The sequence below is a fragment of the Taeniopygia guttata genome, chromosome 2, assembly GCF_048771995.1.
Source record: "Taeniopygia guttata chromosome 2, bTaeGut7.mat, whole genome shotgun sequence".
Taxonomy (NCBI): Eukaryota; Metazoa; Chordata; class Aves; order Passeriformes; family Estrildidae; genus Taeniopygia; species Taeniopygia guttata.
The window spans coordinates 41699243-41722334 of record NC_133026.1 but is presented as its reverse complement, the minus strand read 5'-3'; the positions used below and the strand labels follow the sequence as shown (position 1 = coordinate 41722334).

At 38.2% G+C, this 23092-nt stretch overlaps 1 long non-coding RNA gene across 5 annotated transcripts; it reads right to left on the bottom strand.

Moving 5' to 3' along the window:
- Positions 1–8: 8 nt before the first annotated feature.
- LOC121469455 (uncharacterized) lies at positions 9–23056 on the bottom strand. 5 transcript variants are annotated; one of them, XR_005979496.2, is made up of 7 exons: positions 22595–23055; positions 21561–21700; positions 9492–9554; positions 3625–3801; positions 1033–1087; positions 641–721; positions 9–440 (listed from the first exon to the last, which is right to left on the bottom strand). It is a non-coding gene; the product is annotated as an uncharacterized lncRNA (long non-coding RNA). The 5 variants fall into 5 exon arrangements; XR_012054590.1 differs by having other exon boundaries at positions 1033–1084; positions 21561–23056; XR_005979494.2 differs by having other exon boundaries at positions 21561–23050.
- Positions 23057–23092: the final 36 nt, after the last annotated feature.

Here is a 23092-nt window from a genome sequence, read left to right as displayed (position 1 = left end):
CAAAGATATGGGAATAAGAATAACAGTTCTTTACTAGGAAAATTAAAAATACAAATGTGATAGTACAAAAAAAACCACAGACAGAGTCAGAATATGACCTGACACCCTGTTGGTCAGGGTGCTGGTAGCAGTCCCATTAAATGGTGGCAGCAGTCCTCCTGGAGTGACAGGTGTGGTTCATGTAGAAGGGTGTAGTTTTCCTCTGACAGTCCAGTGGTGGTGTAGATGGCCCTGGTCTTCCTCTGGGAATCTAGTGGAGGAGACAGCTACTCCTCTGGGAATCTAGTGGGAAAAGGCTGCTTGTGGTATTCCGAATCTCAGATGATATCCAAGTAGGAATGCTTGGCTCCTCACCCTGGGTGGAGTATCTCCCAGTGGGATGATGTAATTTTATCAGTCATGCAGTGACACTCAATGGCCCACTAACAGCAGATACATCCCTGGAAAGAGGGTTGGTTGTGGAAGAGATAAAGAAAACTGTCCCAGCTGGTTTTGACAGGTGTCTCAATTAACAGAAGATAACTTCCCCACCTCTAACAGATGGCACTAGAATACACACCCCCAGCCATATCTTGCAAACTAAGACAATCCATCAAGCCATAATTTTACCACAGGACTTGTTTACTTGAGGGGTACTTACAGCAAGCTTTGGTATAACTTCCATCATCATTTTGCCATGTCCGTGGCTTGTGGTTCCAAAATAATTTCTCTTTTTCCATTTCTAGGGGGCAGACAAAGCAATTTTTATCAGATGGCCTTTTTCAATATGGATTATTTTTTAAAGGAACTTAAATAAAATCTCTTCTTATTAATACTTAATTGCTTATGTGTGTGGAGGTTACAGAAGGAAAGGAAGAGACCTGCCATTTATTACAATTCAAACACACAGTCATGAAATCAAAAATTTTGACATTTTTCCTTCAAAAATATTGTGATACCATCACTACTTTCCTCTAAGAAAAGAGGAGCATGTTTCTTGCATAATTGTTTCTTATATTATACTATTGTTTCTATGTTATACGAGGTTCTTACATCATTTGCATTCTGCTTGGGCTCTCTGGTCTCAGGGAGGCAGGCACGCCATCTGCTGTGGAAGATACAGAATAAAATCAAATACCATTTATGAGAATTAAAAAAGTGTGTGTGGGAAAAAAAACACTCCTAAAATATTACCTCTCCTAGAATTTTGTTTTTTCAGGAAAGAAATTACCACAATTCAGGCTTTTAAAACAAATCTCATTCTGAAGAAAATAAACATGGTACAGAGATGGGCAGTTTTTCTAAGTTTCTTTTGCCCATTTCTAGGTTAAATTGTTAGAAGCCCAAAGGAGCCAACTGTAATTTGTAATTTCAAGGACAGTGGGGGAAGTTTCAGGAGGAATACAATCTATCTGCTCTCAGACAGAGTAGTCTCAGCATCTCATTCCTGCCTTATACACTACCTTCCTTTAGCAGACTAGATTAAGTAGAAGTAGACCAGGGTTTTCTCTCTGCTTCTGGCCTCAAAAAGCAAACTTTTCAGGCTCTCAAGTCCTTGGAGACCCAAACCCAGCAATACAGCAATCTCCTAGTCAGCCTTATAGCTGTAATGAGATGTGAATAACCTCACCACTGATCATACTAGCAAGACCTGGCTAGCAGAGGAGAAAATCAGGATTTGTGGCATCCCCAGTCACTGCCAGGCTATGAAGAGAGAAAAGAGTATGGCCAGCTCCAAAGGGACCTGTGAAAATTACAGGTTTTTGCCAGATTCCACGATATGAAAATCTCAGCAGCACTTTTCCTAGTATATTCCAAAAGAGAATTTAATATAAGAAATGCTTTCTTTGTTATTAATAAAGCTCCTCTCCTTTGCCACTCTAGTTTAAAAGCCATTACCCCCTAGGTGGCACTGTCCAATAAAACAAGGCATGTTTAAATACGGAATGATCATTAAGAAAGTGTCATTAAGGTTGGAAAAGACTTTCAAGATCAACCTGTGGCCAAACACCACCATGTAACTAAAACCACAGCACTCCGTGCCACATTCAGTCATTTCTTGAACACTTCCAGGGACGGTGACTCCAGCACCAGGAGCAACAGGTTGTACCAATGCAGGTTGTCAAAACCCTTTCAGTGACAAAATTCTACCTGATGTCCAACCTGAACCTCCACTGGTGCAGTTGGGGCCATTTTCTCTTGCCCTGTCACTGGCTACCTGGGAGAAGAGGATGACCTCCACCTGGCTACAACCTTCTTACAGGGGGTTGTAGAGATCGGTAAGGTACCCCCTGAGCCTCCTTTGCTCCAGGCTAAACACCCCCAGCTTCTTCATCTGCTCCTCACAGGACTTGTGCTCCAGACCCTTCATAAGTTTTGTTGCCTTTCTCTGGACACACTCCAGCACCTCAATGTCTTTCTTGCACTCAGGAGCCAAAGACTAAACACAGAACTTGAGGTGCCAAGCACAGGGGGACAATCACTGCCCTGGTCCTGCTGGCCATACTATTTCTTTTACAGGCCAGGATGCCATTGGCCTTCTTGGCCACCTGGGAATACTGCTGGCTTATGTTCAGCTGGATGTCAACCAACACCCCCAGGTACTTTTCTGCTGGGCCTGTGGAATTCTTGTTTACAATGTTAACTAGCATAAGTATGTTTAATGTAGGTAGGTATTAGTCTCAGCTTGGTAATCCTCTTTTTGTGAATCTGTCTCTCAAAGTCAATAAAACATGCTGCTGTGAATCTCATTTAAATACAGTATTTTTACTTTCAGAGAGCTATGGAATATATTTCCCTGGAAAATTATTGTGCATTGCATGTATTTGTTCTGCCTATGCTCAGTGAATAAACCAGCAGAGGCTGTGCTTACTTTAGCAAGTCATTCAGAGCAGCAGGAGCAGATTGACAGCTGTAAATTGCAGGGGCTGAGGTTCCTCACAGCTCCAGTGTATTCTCACACAGAAGTTATTTTGCATCTGGTGGGAATTGGCCCAGCAGTGCACATCAACATCACCTATTTTGAAACTCTCTGGAAAAAAGCTCTCTCACAAAACTTCCTCAACCACAGGACCTCTCAGAAGCACCAAGTTCCCCTTTCACCTGTCTCCTGTAGATACATTTCACACCAGTCTCCATTATGTACATAAAAACTTCACAGGCAGATGGAAGCCCTCTTTTCTCACTTCTCCAGGTTCTGAGTGACACTGTTTTACTAGTTTTATATCCTGCTCTTCACTCTGCTGCTGAACATGGATTGCTTGGTGGCGCAGGGGAGGAGGAATAGCCTTTGCCCTCCAGGCACTGTAGCAGTGCCAGGAAAACACCTTGAGTACACCCTTCTTACCTCTTGCTTTCACATACCAAAAAAAAGAGACAGGATATCTTTCTGACAGTGTTTACCACTTTGACAGCGTTGTTCACAATCAGATAGAGATGCTGAGGCTAGGAGACAGACAGACAGGATGTTGGGATGTGGAAAGAGAACAAGTGGGTGCAAAACTTCTGAGAGCAAGGGGGTACCTCTGAGAAACAGGGAACTGTGGAGCATAAGGGATTTAGAGGAATGATGCCACAATATCCTCAATTATTTTCTGTAATTCCCTTTTGAGAAGAGGTACTCTGCTTTTCTTCATGTTATAGTACCTGGTAAATAACTCCATCATGCACCTCTTCTTTGTTCATTCAAGATCTCCTCTGGTTTTACTTGTATTTGGTATTATGTGTTGTCCCTTCATTTAGCTCTCACAACAGCACCATTATCTTTTTCTGGTAATGGGTTTAAGTCCAGAGATCATCCAAATTGTGCCATGTAAGGTTTTCCTAGGATAAGAAACAAAATATGGTTTTGTATAATCTCTTTAATTTTTCTCTTCCAATGTCATCCAGAAGAAATCTGGCACTCAATGACATTACTCTGGCAAACAAAGAGGTTCTGGGAGGAGAGCTATTCACATATCATCACACATTTTGGTTTGTTTACCTTCCAGTAAAGAAGGCCAGCACAAATCTTACAGAACTTTGGGTTCCAGTTCAACTCTCAAATTAACTGGAGTACCTTTATTTCAATAAAAGTATGCTAAGACCCAATCCATAAGTTGCAGAGAAGTGAAATTTCCAGTGTTACCCAGTTAGGAGTAAAAGGTCTCTAAAACATTTTGTTATTACATCAGTGCCTTTTAGTGCAAGCAGGAATTGATTTACTCCTAACAGGAGGATTTCTGCATGATATATGTGTTTATGTCCAATGTGTCAAGCACTACTTTATGCCCTTCAACCTTGCAGAGCTTTGACCTTAAGACAGAGAACTAGAAAGCAAATGTACTTGTGATGAATCAGATACTTTGAGGAAACATTGGTTCTTTCAGCCCAGTCTTAAGAATTCTTCCTGTGTTGGCCCAAGCTGATATGCACACTTAGTAGGAAACTCTAATACTGGATGTCTCTGGTTTGCTAGCTAGAAGGCTAGGAGCTAGGAGGCTGGAGTTTATTAGGAAATTATATTATGTCTCCAGGCACTGAAAAAGTAAATTCTTACTAATGGCTTGTTTGTTGTAGTTATTATTCTCAGCATTTCTCCAGACACTCAGAAATAGATTATTTCTCTCTTGAGAAGTAGAAAGCAATTTTTTCACTAAAGAAACAAATTATTTTGCTGATAAAGTCTCTATGAGATGTTGTAAAAGCCACAAAATATGTTCAGTAGTTTTTCTACCTTAACAGTGTGCAGTAGAATTTTTATGTATGTTCTCATTATTTTTCCTTATTTTTTTTAAGTTCTCACAGTCATTTGAATAAACTGGAAGTATTTTTTCCTCCAAAACTTTTAGGAACTTAGAAACATAAGACTGCCACACAGTTAAGTCTATAGTGATGGAGTTGGTTTTCTTTAAGAAATAGGAGGGGGGGTTACCTATATTTTGCCTAAAATTGTAAGCCTCTGTAAAACTTGCATCTAAATGCCTTCATGCTGCACATCTGAGATACCCCTTTTTTGTTTGTTTGTAGTGAAAAGCAACAGGAGATACCCTGTTGGCAGCTACTATCAGTCTCTGTGTGAGTCTGTGAGGTTCAGACTCAGTCTCCAGTTCAAGTCAAAACCTCAGGTTTTAATGATACATTATTAAATACAAAGAGAGTTTTGTTGGCTTTAAAATTAAATTTTAACTTGCTGTGTTACATCCCAGGAACAAAATACTGCATCTGATCCTGATGAATGCAGGACAAAAATCCTAACCCATATGTTTTCTTTATTTATAAAGATGAATGTAGACTTTATTTTATTTCATTAGTTCATGTTGACTCTTGAATTTCCAAATACATTTGACTGCAGTAGTAATATCTGAAAGCTATTTTAGCATCTTTCTATCTGTCCTTCCTGCCTAATCTAAGTCAGCTGTAAATGCATCTGGCTTCAAATGAAGAAGGAAAAAAGCATAATGAAAATAGTCAATGTGCTTCAAAATGTTAAAAAGATGGAAAAACTATTTAAAGAACAAAATATGTCTCAGGAGCTTGAGAATCATTGCGGACTGACATATGGTAATCATATGTCAGCATATGCCTGTGCTACTTCTACAGCATATCTCCATTTGCTAAATTCTATTTGTGTCCAAAGTTGTAGCAAGAAGATCAAGTTTCGATGAAGTTAAAAAAATGTACAAGCATGATGACAAGTTTCATTTTTAATTTTCTGTAGAAACAATCCTGCATATTTTTATTCTTTCCTTGCTCCTTTTTCTGATTTCAGAGACCATCTTGACACTTCAATTTACCCATCTCACCCTGTGTTAAATTCTTAGTATCAGGAAAATTGTGATCAATTCCAAGATTAACAAGTATTTATTTAAGTTGTGGGGGGGGCGGGGGGGAGATTCAAAAGATGCAATGTATAGAAACATGTAGAATTAGAAGAGGGGAAACAGTTTCCTGCTCTAAATCTAGTAATTTAATAACCTAATCACTGAGTCATTGTGTATATTTGTTTCTGGTTTCTAGAACACAGAAATCCCATTCTGAACTAAAGAAATCTCCCTTTGGAAAATTTTGCTGAAGTTAATATAATTTTCGTTTCAATTAAGTAGAAATATTAGAAAAGTTTTGGGAAATTTCAGCTTCAAACTAGCTGTGAGTTATGAGCTAGCCACAATTCTCATGTTGTTTCCTAAGAAATATTCCTTCCTCCCTCTCAAAGCTGAGGATATCATATCTGTTTCAGTTTTATAACCCATGTTAAGGCTGACAAACTACATATTTCACTCTTCTGGCTACTAGAAAAGTAGGTTATTAGGAGCTGCAAATAATGTTCATAATAAACAGTAAAAATACTGACTATTGTATATGGGTCTAAGATTCTTTCCATTACTACAGTGTAAATGGAAAGAATTTTACTTAAGGATACTGCATGACAGGGAAATAGGTTAGAGCAAGAAAAGATTCCAAGGGTAACATTGTGTTGTTTGGGTTACGCAGATAAAGTAAACAGAGCATGTATTTCCTTTCTATCTAGAAACAAGCAGTGAAGAATTTCAATTTCCAGTCAGACAGGCAGGGAGTGGATTCTCCTCTCAAGATAAACCCAAAATAACTTTGCCAAAGTAATGTCTCTAGATTAACACTACTACACTCCAGCTGAGAAATTCCCCCACATTTCTGAGCCTCAAGCATGGATGAACACAGCAGACCAGTGAAGCAATCATTTAATCATTCAGTTCCATTAAATGGGACATTGGTTAGCTACATGTGTCAAGAGCTAGAAAAAGAAGAGCTACTTTGAACATGCAAGCCCTTGGGATTAGAAACCCACCGTGATTTCTGCCCAAAGATTGCTGCACTGAAATCTCTTGGAGGTTTCTATCATAACCCAGCACTGTGGTGGTGGCTGGGGAGAGGCTGTGCAACGGTAGCTGCAGTTTCTGCTTCACTGCATTACCTTGTAATGACATTAGCACATATTTTACATTCTGTGAGGGGAATGCTTCCCTCCTCCTCCTCCTCATCCCTGCCGCTTAGAAACAGTGAAGAGATGAGATCTGACACTTGAAAATGCTATAGTTTTGTGACCTCACCGAGACGTAAGATGGTCTTAGAGTGGAGGCAGAAAATTCAGCTGCCTGAAGTACTTTTGCTTCATCCAGCTGGTGTCCTACTGTCTGCAAAGCTGCTTCCAGACAGCAGTGCTTTGTTATTCACTTGACTTTACTAGCTCTTGTCAGAGTTAATTGGATTTGTGACGTGGTCAGATGTTTATTTCTTGATTCCGTTGTCCCTTGCCTTACAGAACACATATGCCAGGGGAAACAACAGTACATCTAGCAAATACCAAACTATGAAGAGATACATAGAAATGCTGTCCAACTTTTTAGGAGATAAAATTTAAGGAAATGTGTGCTTAAAATATTTTTTCCTTCTAATTTATGACAATATTGTCACTTAGCTCTGATTTATTATAATAATTAAAGCAGTTATAAAACCTTTTGTTTAAATATATCCACAGCTCTCTAGATAGTCAAATATCATATTCATTAATGTGGTCATGTATAAATGCCCAATTAAACCTTATTGTAGCTGAATGCTGTTTTGGGGAAGAATGCACATAAATCACATAAACACAAGGTTACATTTCTGGTAAAATAGTTTATTAAGTATTTGAAAAACTTGAGCTCTTCATGAAAGCCACTGCCTACAGTCATAATTTTATTATATCTTCCTTTGTGTAACAACTTTTGTTTTGTATGTTAGATTATACATAATAGTAGTTATACAACTCACTTTCTAAATCTTTACTACTATTACTGATATAGTTTTTTGCTGCAAAGGTTTTTAAATACAATAAAAAAAATATTTATGAAGTTATTGATACCTCTAAATAATTTAAATCAAAAAACAAAAATTACTTAACGTACAACTGCTACAAAAAGCCTGAAGTTTGGCATGGAATCCCAGAGAAGGTTTTATTCTGAATTGCAGTCTCCCTTCTTACAGAAGTTTTGGTTGGATGAGAGGCCCACACATGACCTTAGAGAGCATATAAACACACACATGCTCACACCACTCTGAAGGTCACAGTGGATGCAGTCTTTTCTTCAGGCTTGAAACAAGAATGAATCAACCACAGTTTTTTTTTTTTGTACAAGGAGTGAATAGAAATACCTGAACACTCATTCATATGTCAGCATGAGCTGAATTTCATGGATGTTATATGATAGTAACAGCAGGAAGAGAGACAGATTGACAAAGCAGTTAAGCATGGGCTTAACTTTAAGTTTGTATCCAAATCCTCATGAAGTCAACAGCTATGCACTTGGAGCTATGCCAGGATGTAGCTGAAGATGTGACCATCATCGTCTACTTTATGTAAGCATGGTGTTACTAAGATTGTAAGCAGAAACTGAGTTAGGCAGTTATCGATCAGTGTTATTAATCAGTAAGTACAGTTATTAATCTGTAAGTGTTGTAAAAAACATGTTGGCAACATTTTTATATTGGCAAGTGCAAGAGTAATAAAATCAAAGAGAAACTACATGTCATCATGTCAGCAAGAAGCAGAGTGTATGATTTATTTCTATTTCATTATAATTTTATTATTAACAGACTCCCGTGGCTTTCACTACACATAAAGCTGCAGTAGCACAGGGGCAAATCAATTGAGCTTGGTGTCATTTTGAGCAGCTATTTGGAAGCATCTGAAAAATGCACAATAAGGCTAACTTCCACTCCAACATATTGTACTAGCTGAGGAACAGCATAGGAATGTTTAATTTCTTTTTTTTTTATTTATAGTGCTTCCACCTTTTGTACTGATTTTGACAGGCCATTGGTTCCTTAAATAAGGCAGTATTTAATCCTTCAATCCTTCAATGCACTGTGAAGTAACATTGTAGAAGCCAAATAATGTCCACCTAGACTTTGAAACTGTTACTCTACCCCACTAAGAACTTCAGGAATAGACTTACTGTCTTTAGTGGGGCAAGGTCTGAAGTAAAATCACTAAGCATATTTGCTGAAAAAGTTACTAAGCTGGAGAAATTTTATCAGAATATTATCTTCTATTGTGTTACTGTTCCTATTTGCCAACCGAATTACAAGACTTTCTTATGTTCTACTGTATTATGTTAATTAAAAATTCTTCATTACATTTCCTTGAGGGCAATCATAAAAAAGATATAATCTCCAGACAATGGTCTATAAAATATTTGGTGTATCACAGTTCCTTCATTACATTCACATGTGTCTTTCAATATCATTATTTAGCTTCAATAAAGTTGAGATTGATTTATTTTCATGATATCTAGTAGCAATCTACAAGCAATAGCTGGAACAGAAAAATAGTTCTTCTCCAACCCTGCCTATTATTGTGTAATTGATTTATTTTTGGAATAGAGCTCCATTAGGAAAGATAAGTTTTTTAGCAAGCTATTCAAAATGCAGCAAAATATTAAAGAATAATAAGGAAAAGGAAGAAAAATTTCTTTGTGCACTTTTATTATTTATTAACCTGAGTTGGCACTTACTTTGATACAAAGAGTTACACACCCCAGAATGCTCCATGCTCTTGAACTGTACTCTTCTCAGCCCTAAAAAGATAGGATAAAAAATTACTAAGGTCAAAAAGCATGTACACACCAGCATAAAGCTTATCAGCTTCTATTTAGTCTTACAGTTCTTTCACAATACATTATTAATACCAAGGTTGTATCAAATACCATGAATATTTAACTGATTAAATAATTGCATGTTAGTCCACAAGACATTGCTGATATCTCATTGAATCTCAAATAAGATTAGATATTAGTAGGGGGGCAAAAAAGAATGTCTGTTAAGATAAAAGGAAAGCACAAAATCTCAACAAAACCTAATGCTAATGTCAGAAGCCAAATTCCAACTTACAAAGCAACATTCCTCTAGACATGCTGCTGCATTTTGTGTCATTTCTTCATGAACCTCCTCAGAAGCAGGACTGCTACAAAGTGATGTAAAAGGCATCCATCCCTGCTTTCAGGTAGAAGGCCTTCCTTAGTGGCAGAAATAGGATGTCCCCTTATGAAACAATTTCTTAAAGAACTACTAAAAGCTGGCACAGGATAAAACATTTGCAGGCCTGGAAGTTCCTTAGCTTCCAGCCCTGCCAGGAGGCACAGCCCGTCACCCCAGGTGACAGGGATCCTTTGGGAGGGAATCCATCTGGACACCTGCTCAGGGACCTGCAGCCCTGCAAGTGCTGCCAGCCCTGCCGCAGAGGCAGCTGCAGCTCTTGGAAGGCTGGACCACCTGCCAAGTGATGGGTAGAGAGCTGGCAGGCAACCAGCAAGTTTCTGGCAAAAATTTGACAAGCTTGGGTTCCACAAGATTTCTCTTTTAAAACATAAGAATGCTACCTTCTCTTCGCAACAAAATACTAAATAATGTTAGGAAGTGCATTTTGTACAAGTCCATTTTCTCCCTCCAAAAATACACATTGAGTAAAATTTAACTTGACAGTTTGTGGTGAAGTTCAGATAAAACCAAACATTGAGGAACATATGCCTAATTTTAAGAATCAGTATTGAAATAAATAGAACCACACAATCTACCTGGTATGTCTGTGACATCTGTTGTTTGAGTAGTGCAATACAGGGCACTGTAGAAATTCTGCAATTAGTTCTAAGAAGCACTGAAGCATCACAAGCAATGTATCTGCTTACCCATGGCACCTCCTCAGGCAGACGAGGGCCACACGTAGGCAGACATTGACTGGAACAAGGGGTTAAAATGTAACTCTCCCAACTTTTTGTTGACTTCCCTTAGCTAGAAATAGTAAAAGCATAAGGTGATTGTGTGATACAGCTCAGTATAAAGTTGCCTCAGCACAATTTTTAATACGTATTTTAGACATAAATTAGCCCATATCAATGTTAATGGAGTTACAGTGCTTATTGTGTCTGAGCTAGAACCCTCAGCTTAGGTTGTGCAGTTTGCTTACATATTCAGAAGAACAGGAAAATCTACAGCCCTCCTACTGCCAAATAGCATAATAATTTAGTAATCAATCAGCAATATTTAGCTCTTCAACTAGCTAAGCTAAAGAATTCTAGCAGCTATACTTTTGGGGATTGAAGGTTGAATCCACACTGATGGATCCAATATTCCTTCTGCATTTGTGTCAGTGCTTTACACTCTGACAAAGCGGCTGGCAATCCCCAACCCAAGTTCATATTATTCAATATTCATATATAGTTTTACAGTCAGGAGTTCACTATAAGGAATGCTGACAGTTGTCCCCTGTGAGTACCTACATCTGACTGAATTTGGTTTTCAATATTCCCCCTTCAGCTTTAAACAAATGCAGGTTTCATGCACTCAGCTAAGTATTAATTAGCCTGATGCCTATCACTTGGGGGGGGGGAAATAATTTTATGCCATGTTACATTCCTTCAGCTCCTATAAGTATGAAAACCAGTTTCAGCTGTTATATGCACTTCTGCTTTTTTTGTGCAGGAACATAAATGATCTGTTAATGAAGACAGAAATCACTGCAGCAGAGAATCACTGTCCCATTCTGTCCTTTGACAGCATGAAAATACCAGCATTTATGGTATCCTTTTGCAGCCAGAAATTTCTGTTGTAGCAGTACAAGAGTTGCGGGAGAAAATGCCTGAAAAACCAGAAAGCGCAAAGTCTTGTCTCAAAGTTTCCATTTTATATATTGCACTATTTAACTTCCTTGATCAAGGAAGGTGGTAAAGTTAAACTCTTCTTCCTTGACAGCCAACAGGAATTGAGGCAGTACACATTTTAATGTGCTGCTGTCTCCTGCACTCTCCAGATCATCGAGAGGAACTGTGCATTCCTGTAAGGCTTCCACTTACATATATAATGATAAATATAATATATTTGGCTGCCTTCCTAACAATATCTAGCAGCATCCAGCACACATGCTTATATTGTATTGGAATATGACAATTTTGTAAATGTGGAAAAGAGACCCATTTTCTGAAGTCAAAGAGTACAGCTAGAAAAAGCCATATCAAACAGGAAGGACTGCACTGCAGACCACTTGTATAAATCAAACCCTTTTCTTCAGAGAAGGACACCTTTATTTCACAAATTGATATCAAGCTGAATTTCTTTGCCCAGCTTGTATGTTCTTGGTCACTGGCATTTTTCACGAGACAAAGCAAATGCTGATCCCCTTTGGGCTGTGAGGGAAAACAGCTGCTAGTCAGAACCAGGGTATTGAGAGCATTTGGTCAACACAACTTCACAGAAGGTTTTAAGTACCTCCAGACTGTATCACATCTGTCCAAGCAGCAGCAAATATAACACAAAATGTAGAGCAGGTCCAATTTTTAGTGTGTCAGTAGAATCAGCCTGCAGTTATTTTTAACTGTCTTGGAAAGCTTAGCAGGCAGATACAGTTAATCCTTTAAAGGATTTGCAGGTATTCATAGCTTAGTAAGTAAGTATAGTGGATTAAGCCAATAGGAAATTGTAGACAGTGAAAGACAACCTATACATTTAAAAAATTAAAATAACAGATTCTTTTATATAGTTCTTTCCTGACAATCACCCTAAATTGTCACTATGTGCAAGAATCCCATAGAGTGAAATGTGAAATAAAATGTTCGTCATTAATGTCAACGTGTGCTATTTATCAGAAAGCAGTGAATTTCTCATATTCTATTTCCATTATCCTATAAGTGCTTTGAAACGCAGAACTGCAATGTGAAAACAAATTATAAATACATCTACTTATGTAATAAATAAATAATAAAACTAAAATGGTACAATTCATTGAAAGGCAGAACTGCATTGTGAAAACAACTTATAAATACATCTGCTTATGTAATAAATAAATAATAAAATGAAAATGGTACAATTCATTTTTGTAAGAAGAAAAAAGGCTAAGTTATTTTTAAAGGTCATATTTTATATTGCTTGTATTCTTTTTCAGGATTCACTGACTTAGTCTGAGCTGACAGATGTGGGCCTTCAATACATTCATAAACACTATGAAAAAGAACACACATAATAAGACAAAGGGAAAAAAAATCAGATGACACAAATCTATTAGGCTGAGGAAATCGAGGACTGGCTATGAAAAGCTTTGGAGGTGGTTCAATACTGAATGGGTGATAAAATGCCAGAGGCTATTCAGTGTCATTAAGTGCAATGCTCATCAAGAAGGGAAGAGAAAATACACATATATGTATATATATGGGGTGTTAGTATCACCAGGAAAGAAATCTGAAAACATCTTGTGCTTAAAGGAACATACATACCTGGGATTTATTTAAAAATTAACAGAGAAAAATATGAAAAACCTGCCCTCTAAACATTCAGGCCACAAACAAATTATGAATACTATATGAAGCTTTAGTCATTCCATTATCAAAAACATCATGATAGAATTAGAAAAACATCTAGAGAAGAATATGAAAGGGATGTATCAAGTAATGAACTTTATTCAAAAGGTTTCCTGGTAACAGTTATTCACAACATAAATATTGGAAGGCATGCCTTTTTTTTTTTAATAATAAACTAACTTTCATTAGATATTGTGAGGCACAAACTGTACATAGACCAGAGAAATGATGACTTCATTGATTCAGCAGTTCTATTCAGTAGGTCAGCAGTAATTATTAAACAAAAGAGTCTCCCAGTCACTGAAGGCCTGAAGAGCATGATGGAAAAATCACTGTAAGCACGACTGCCTCCGGACATTTTTTCCATAAGTATCTAGGTTAGGTAGACTTTTCATCTGGCTGAATTCAGCAGTTCTCAGGTCCTCATGACTAGAATGACTGAAATCATGATGTATATTGTTTGGCATATTGTTACAAGAAATTTGGCCAAGAGCTCCCATCTTCTATCACTGCTACTTAAAAAGACTCATGAAAAAACAAAACTGCTTCATTAACTGTCCAACCGAAGCAGACTAATTTCCTACACTTTTTTAAGGCTATATATTCTGGCTACCAGACAAACCAGTGCTTTCACACCTCAACTGTGTTAACTGAAATATAGTTGAAATAATATGTAGGTAAGAGATACATGAAAGAGAAGAGCAGGATATTACTCCACAAGGTTATAATTAGAACCCTGCTCTTCCCAGATGACTCAATAGTGGGATATATTGTTGACTCTTGATGCTTGGAACAGAATTGTGAGACATACGAACATAGGACTAGAAGGGAACTCCTAAATCACTGCAAGTACTCAACTCTTACACTTGCAGTTGTATCACTTAATTTATTTCAGGACCTGACCAAAGTCCCTTAGTAACTACTCTATCAGATGGCAGTCTCAAAGTGTCTCTCCTCTGACAGAAAATTCTGTTTGATTTTTAGAGTCAGTGTATTCCTATCAGTTGATGACTTATGCTCTTCTACTAACACAGTTCCTTGGCTTCAAGAGAGATTTACCTCTGTGATGGTGCATTCAGAGAAGGAAATAATATCATCTGTTAATACTCGTTTAGCTTGGCTCATTGAGGCAAGCACTTTCACAGCACATCTCTCCTACTGTGGTATGCAATGTGAAGAGGTCCCAGCTGGCTGTGACACCAGACCTGTCAGAGCAGAGACACTGCAGACATTCTACACCCGCATTGCCCTGGTCCCAAGAGCTGTGCAGATAGGTTAGCACATTCCTTTCAGGCCTATGTGCCCTGTCACTGAGACAGCCGGTTTTCCTCAGCATGTATTCAGAACCAAACTAAGGTGGCTGCACTAATTCACTTCTGGAAATAGATTAGTGGTGGTTAGCTCAATTATTTATGTACTATACTTCGCCATGTATTGTAATTACACCCCTAGTTTCCCACTGTACACTTCCAATCCCATGGATCACCAAGCTCTTTCTCCTCACTGGCTCTGTACTGATTTGCTTTTCTGGAATGCAATATTTGTATGAAACAGACTCCAGTTTTTCCATACATCTCTCAGTCTGTCATAACCTTTGACAGGCAAACTGAAAAGATTTTCAGCATTTGCACTAAGGGCTTTGCTGGAATGCTGAGCCCTGCAAGTCACTACAATGACTCTGAAGCTTAGTGACAATTCTGTTATGAGAATGACGTGACTTCTTATAGTTTTGGAAGAAATATCTTAAAATAGTAGTGACATTACTATATTAAGTATCTTAATATATGTAAGTGACATCACCATCACCAAGTTCCTAAGAGATACCTGAGAAGGGAAGAAATGCAGTTAAAATAGTAGGAAATCAAGATTGACAGAACACTTGACAATGGTTCTGCACTTTTTAAGATCAGTCTATCTTAATTTCTCACACATTCCAATCTTTCCCCTTTACAACCCAATTTGCTTAAGTAACCTGGCCACCTTTCACTCCTCATGGTTTCTCTGGCTCTGTTCCATCCTGCAAATTTGTTGCTGCAAGTCATTCCTACTAATAGACACTGCACAGAGAACACAGTTTCAGGAAGTCCACCACTTATCTCACTGAGTGCTTCACTGTCATATCAGCACTTCTGAATTCGGGAAGGGCAGGGGTCTAGGAGTGGGAATGAGAGATATTGCTGAGGCAGTGGATTCTATCCTGACACAAGCATGAAGGAAAGACCAGCACAAAGATCAACATAAACCTCAAAAAAAAAAAAAAAAAAAAAGATTTGAGGACATAAAAGAGCTCCAAAACACATGGATACCACAAGAAGAAGATACCATTTATCACAGAGCAAATGAAACATAGTATCATGGAATCACTTGGGTGGGAAAAGACCTCCAAGATCATTGAGTCCAACTATCTACCTAACACTGACACTAAATCATGTCTCCAAGCGCCACAATATCAGAAGGTCCAGGACTTTAATGGTCCAGAGTGACTTGATGGGTGGGAGAACAAAGGGCATTCAAGTTTTACAGATGAGTAAGGAAGGGCTGTGAAAGACAAGTAGCTTAAGAGAAAGGATACACAGAAAAACATTTAAAATGAAGATTTATTTTTTTTTAATGTGTGGCCTTCTGCAGAAACTTGGATTTAGTTATTGAATATCACCACATAATAGCTGTGTATACACATTTATTCTTATGAAAGCAAGCAAAACACTACTGAAGTTGAATATACAGCCTACATGTATTTACCCCAATATGAAACCATACAATGTTTACATTACAGTAATTTATACTCTAACATATATTTTGGAAATCTTTAACACATATCTCAAATCAGACTGTATAATTAGAAAGATCTGTGTTTGTTTAGCAGAGGAAGCAGGACAGTGGTAGTTCCTCATTCCCCTTATGCCATCCTAATTAATGTCCTATTGCCACTGTACCTGGCTGCTGTGTTCCTCACACATTGAATGAATGAATAAATAGGAGGAAACAGCCTGTGTTTGACTATCTTTTCATGCCCATTTTTCTTTGTTGCAATACCTCTGGCTTAACAAGGGTTTCACTTGATTTAGTTCAAGTCAAGGGAAGAATCAGCCCGATGATGTGCCCATATACCTATCCAACACAGCCTTAACATTCCTGATAAACCTTCTGAACACCTGTCCAAAGGCAAAACAAAGCAACTGTAGATTTCAGATGCAATCAATGTAATATGACGTGAGCCAGACAACTGCTTCAACTGATCTTGATCTCCTTCCAAAACATGGAACACTGCACTAATAAATACCAATATCAATTTCAAAATCTTCAGAGTACTTAGCTGAAATACTTTCATTGTAGTCATACAGTCAAGTGTTAGCAAATTTTCATCTTGAACATAGATGCTGCATTGGCAGTTTGCAATGAATTTAGAGAAAAAAAATTAAACCAAACACAGGAAGCCCCAGTGACAAACAGAATGCTGGACAACTATAGTTTTTTTGGGGAAAAAACCCACCCTGATTTTCTTAGAAAATATGTAATGTTGAATAAATCAAGAATTTATTTTCCTTACTTTTCTTTGGTATTTTACTCACTCAGGTATACTTGCTGTGAATCAGTTTCATAAAATAGTACTTCCCCAAATTAAAATTTGATCCTTTTTCTTATCCTGTCAAGATTCTTACCCAAATAATGAGAAATTGTTTTTATGGTCCACAAGATGAAATATTTATTCCTTTATCACAAGTCAATACATTTATAAAAAAATCAGTTAATTCTCAACTCCATCCATAGATGTGCTCCTATCCTACAGGGATTAAGAATCAAACAGAGGTCTTTCCTCGAGTGTGGCATCACTGGGCTAAGGGCAGGGATAAGAACCCGGGAGGGTGCCATGAACAGTACAAGAACAGAGCATCTGTTCCTGTGTGGCTTTTTCTCTCCTCCCACACATTCAAGGGAGAGATGCATATGAAGTGTGTACAGTGCTTATTTTTAACCAGTCAGGCAAAGGAGCATCATGGTTCTGTTTATCTCAAGGACAGCTACAAAAGCTTTGTGCTGAGATCTGATGCTCTCCCCTCATGCCATGGCACCCCCCTCCCTATTCTTCAAATGTTGCCTTATGTGTTAAACTGTGTCTCAACAATACATATTCTCAGCACTCTGCAGGCAGTTCTGCTCATTGTTTTTGTGCATCACATCTCTTAATACAACAAAAGGATAGATCTCACCAGGACTTAAAAGCCAAAAAAACCCCAAATCAGGCCTCCTTCCATGCTAAAGATCCTTCATAATTCTGTTTACTGAATGTATTATTTCTTTTAGGTTTGCTTTCAAGTGAGAACTCTCAACTCTCATTACCACTATTTAGCTTCTTATCATATTAATAACTTTTTTTGTTTTTCTGTTAGACATCCTAAGACATTTTAAGGCTATTCTAAGGCAGTTTCTCATATGGTCAATTTTTTGTTTATTTTCTGTTTGGGCTATGTTTTTCTACCAATTCACAGAGAGCACAGTACAGGTTAGTCACACATTCATAACTTGATTATACTAACCAAAGTCATCCATTTCAGGCAATTTTATTGAAAATACATCATCCATCACCAAAGATTTTCATATCAAGAGTAATATGGAAAAGAATATCTTCCTCCAACATATGAAACAACATACCACTTAGTTAAAATTGTGATTTCTAATCCAGTAGTTTAAGAAAGTATATATATTTGAACTCTGTAGGGCTTCAAAGACTAGATAGTGAAAAAAAAAAGCTGAGGACATTACATGTATCATTCTCATTTTGCAGTAAATGGAAAATATCTTATTCAGACAGAGCAAACACTAAAATCTTCATGGTTACCTTGAGACAACATGCATAAAGCAGCTGCCACACCACAAGCACATCCTTATTTTACGTTAGCCTATCCAAGTAGCCATGCCATCTAGCAACCAAAAAGCCATTATAAAGAAAACAGTTACTTGAAAAACAGTCATTCAGCTCCCTGAGGTAAAGAACTCCCTAAAAAGGCAGAATTGTAAATAAAACATAAGGAAGTGCCTGCTGCTGACTGCCTCTACATTAATCTGAAAAATTATTCATCCATATATATTTTTTCTGAATAAACAATGTTGTAAATAACCAAACCTGAGACATTTCACTCTTGGAAGAAATTATCCTCCTCAAACCAATGAAACAATTGTATTTACAGCATGTGGCCCTGATAGAGCTGAATGTGCCTTGAGAGGGAATGTACCTGGTCTCCCAATGGAAAACAAGGACACTCAGATCAGACCCTCCATGGTTATGCATCTTCTATATATTCATAGTAAGCACATATTTTTAATCATCAATGAGACATGTAAAGCACATTTTAAATTCCACTGATTCCAAGTAATTTTAAGGGTGTACTTAAACATATGTTTAAGATGCTCTGGTAACAAATTTAAATTCAAAAATCAAACACTGAAATAAAACAGCTTTTTTCTCCTTTTCAGCAGGCCATAATATACTGCTTCACAGTTAGCTAGTCTTGACCATTCTTAAAAATTTACAGTACAGCATGTAGAAAATAAATTTAAAACCAAGTGGTACATAGCTGCACGGTCTGCAGAGCTTATGTTACCAACCAGCACAAACCATAACTGGATGAATAACGAGATTTATTGGTCAAGTGAAAAATAGAAATGTGATACACAAAACTGGTCAGAGTCTAGTATTTCTTAGGATGAATCCCAGTAAGGCTTCTGAGGCATGTTTGTTATTCTTAAGGATTATCTTATACAGCTTATATTAACAAATTTTAGCATACAGATTGAAATATTAATTCTGTGCTAAAGTAATCCGTTTGCAAATTTGCTATTGCAACTATTCAGATAAGTCATACATTTTTTCATTTTTTTCATTTCTTGACAGAATAACTTGAATGTTGTAATTCACTTTCAAGGTTAAGTTTCAGATGACTGGCTATTAATACTAAAAAAGCCACTTTCAAAAATCATTACCAACTTCATAAATGCTTTCTGAATATTAACTGCATACAAATTCTGATCAGCAAATAATGGTAAGTCACCCAGTCTTTCTCTTTTAAAGACTTAGTTTTATATTTCTGAATACATTGCAACCAAAGGCAACAAAACATCGTTTTGGAAATTTTATGTATTCTGCTTCTTCATCGCTGCCTTTCCAAAGGGAAGCTTTTTGCACAGTAAACTACAAGCATGTATTGAGCACAGTGACCTCTATAATTTTGATTTCAACAACAAGGTCAACATTGCTAAGAAGCTAGTTTTGCCTTAAAGGCAAAAGTCTCTCTAAGAACCCAAACTGGATCTTTTAAATGTAATTGAACTATAAAAATTCATTTCCACAGGCTTACGAAAAAAATACCTTCTAAATTTGCAACCAATTTTATAGTATTTGGCCACTGACAATAGACACAGACAGGGAAGCTGGACCATTACTTTTTGAATTTCATACACTGCTAACTCAGACAAAAGTTTTTAAGTGAAGAGAGACAGACAACAAGGAGCCTCCTGTTAAGAACAAGCACAGGAGAGTCAAAACACATGAGAAAGTGAAAAGGCACAGAGTGTGAGAGAAAGCAAGACTGCACTCCCAGGATGCACAGGTGGTGTCCCCCTGTTTGTGCCTCCTTGGTCAACACAGCACAGCTGACACAGGTGGCTCCCTCCCAGAGTCTGCTCTTCGGCATCACCCCAGGGCGACTCACAGAGGGATGGACAGTATGCCTGTATTAGGAAATTACATTATTTCACCAGTGAGAAGCTGCTGCAGTTAGTTTACTCTTGTGCATGTGTGCAGTTAAGCTGTTGGCAGTGCTCTTTCCAGTTAGAACGGTTGTAACAATCACCAGCTGAAAACATGTGATTTCTCAGCACAGCTGAGGGACCTGCTTCTTCATTACCTTTGTATTGTATAGGCATACCTACCTCTGTAACTGTACCAGCCACTGAGTATAACATAGTATCAAATCAAAAATTTTAACTTCAAAACTTACAATTTGATAGCAGGTAAGGCCTTGTATTTAATGCCCTTGGCAAAATCGCTACAGGTTGGGTGAGGTAGCAGAAAATGAGGTTTTAATGTTTGCTAGGCATCCATTCCTGTTCCCAGATATATTTTTGAAAATGCTACATGGAGTGGTTTTTACTATACATTTGCAAGATAATTTTGGCAGACAGTTATTTCACAGGGTAGGAAAGGAAAAAAGTATTACTGATTTTCCCCCTGCTTTTCTATGGTTGCTTCATTGTAGCTTTCCTAAATTTCCTCTTCCTATCATGCTGTACAGCTAACTCTATGAATAATTTAATTGGGATATTCTATCAGCAAATTGCAGTTGATGAAGGCCTGATTCTCTCAACAGTTTTGCTTCCATCCTGATTTTTTGGTAACCTAACCTGAGAGAGCACGATGACCAAGCATTTCGTTTTTCACTTTCTCCTCTGCAGCTCTCGAGACAAAAATAAAATGGAGAGGGGGCAGAATGGGAGGGGTGGGATGCCTTCTGCTAAAGGTAGAAAACACATCACACAACCATCATCAAAACTTCATGTGTGGCAAGCTGGTAAGTGAATCCCCAGGTAATTTTAACGATACACAGTCCTTCACAGGTACACAGCAAAATCCTCCATGACAAGAGGATGAGGCAGTAAAAGCCACCTTAAAAAGACGCCAGAATGAATGGATGTCAGGGGAAGGAGGAGGGAGAAAGAAAAGAGGAGGTCTCTCACTGTGAGTAATCCTTGGTAGCTTTATAATTACCAGGGTGGTTCAGATAGCAATATTAGACTCTATAACAGGAAAAAATACGGAAAGTTGCACAATCTTTTATTAACCTCAATATGTTCCTCAGCACAAAGTAGCAAGTTTTTATTATCATCATTCTTCCTTGTAGCTTTTTATTTTCTACTGTTTTCACATACTTAAATATTATTTCTGTCATCTACAGTCTTAACTTCAAAAAAAGTCCTAGCATTATATTATTTACATATCTCAATTGAATATAGTTCACATATGGACAAAATTATAAAAAACATAATTTAAAATAACAAGCAACATGAAGTAGTTTAAAACTCTCCTTACTTCCAGTGCCTCTGCAAGTGAGGTGTTTAAAGCTAATTAATCAAATTTCAGTGATCTTCCCCTTTTTAATAAAGTTTCACAAAAATCTAAAAACCACATACCAGGAAAAACAGCAATCCATTTCTCATATTATAATAAAAACAATGTCAGACCTTTTGATTGAAGTAGCTGGCTGAAGTTTGGACTCTATGAAGTTGTTTCTGTTAGGAAATGTATTCCAGAATCTGTTGGGGTTCTTTGTGTATTTTCCCCTTTCTCTTAGAACATGAACTCAACCTGCAGCTGAGCTGATCTGTGACAGTAAACAGATAAGCATTCCCATCCCACTCTTTTCAAATTCAGACTTTACCCTTCTTTTACCCTTACTCGCTGTTCCCCACCCTTTGTATTGGCTCTGCTGCTTGTCAAACACTTCTCACAAGCTGATTCAGCTCATTAAATTAGCAGAGTTATTCAGCCCTTTTAGTCGTCAATTTTTCTGTATTTCTGTCATTTAAGTCAGTTGACCCAATAGCGATGAAAACCAGAGATAACAGGTGAAGGCAGGCAATAAGGAGGCCTTGCAGGGTGGTCATGCAGAAAGGTTTTTTTCTTGGCAGCTTTTCAGCAGCATTCATCTATTCAGTGATCCCTATTTAACAGATAATGCATCAACATCAAAACTTTGTGAGTCTTCTGCACCTACATTTTGTCCATGGCAAAATACTTCTGATCAATAACTGTGCACCTACTGTGACAGATATCTCCAATTCAGCATATGGCTACCATCATTTCACTTATTTCATACCTGAAGTACCTGAAAGAAATACACTTTCATGAATGGTGACCTACATGTTACAACAGCTGGTCCCTATTAAAACAACAAATGTGAAAGAAATGTCTGTATTTTGGGTTGCAAAGCAACAGAGAGCCATTGAGAGAAACACATGTCTAAGAAAAACAGATTTTTTTTTTTCCTGTTTCAAAATACTACTTAAAATCAGTGTTTTCCAGGGAAAAAAAAAAACAATACAGCAGCAAGAAAAAAGTACAAACTGCTGGCACACATAAGTCGCTAATACAGCCAATACCTTTTCGCACAGGCAGAGTCTCTGGGAACGTACATCCTTTGTTTAAAAGGGGGGACACAAGGAAACATTCCCTGCGTTAGGTTTTCCCTGAATTGCCCTTAAGGAACAAAACTCACCCATTGAACTTTTACAGAATTTAGCACCAGTCTTGTGTTACCCTAGGAAACGTAAAAGGAGAGGGTTGGCACACTTGCTTGCTTCTCCTGGAACTTCTAGCCAAAGTCGAGCTGTTCAAATGACGGTGATGTGACCCATCTTTTCCGAATTCTCAAGCGATACTCGCGAAGGAAGACCAAGTAACGAGGCCTCTTGAGAGGATGACCACGCTGTCCTCCCCAAAAGGCACATCTTGCCCCTGAGCCGCACTTACTTCTCTTGGGTGAGAGGTGCTTCCCGCAGGGCCGGGCTGCCCGGGGAACCAGCGGCACGGCGCAGGCCCCTGCCCCTGGCAACAGGGGCACGGGTGAGCAGCGCTGAGGGCGGCCGGGCCGGGAGCGGGGCCGGGAGCCGCTCGCTGCTGCGGGACGCGGCCGAGGGGAGCGGCGCTGCCCCCGCCCCGGTCCCGGCCCCGCCCCCCCGACATCCGGGTCCCCGCCGGCGCCGCGGCGCCGCCG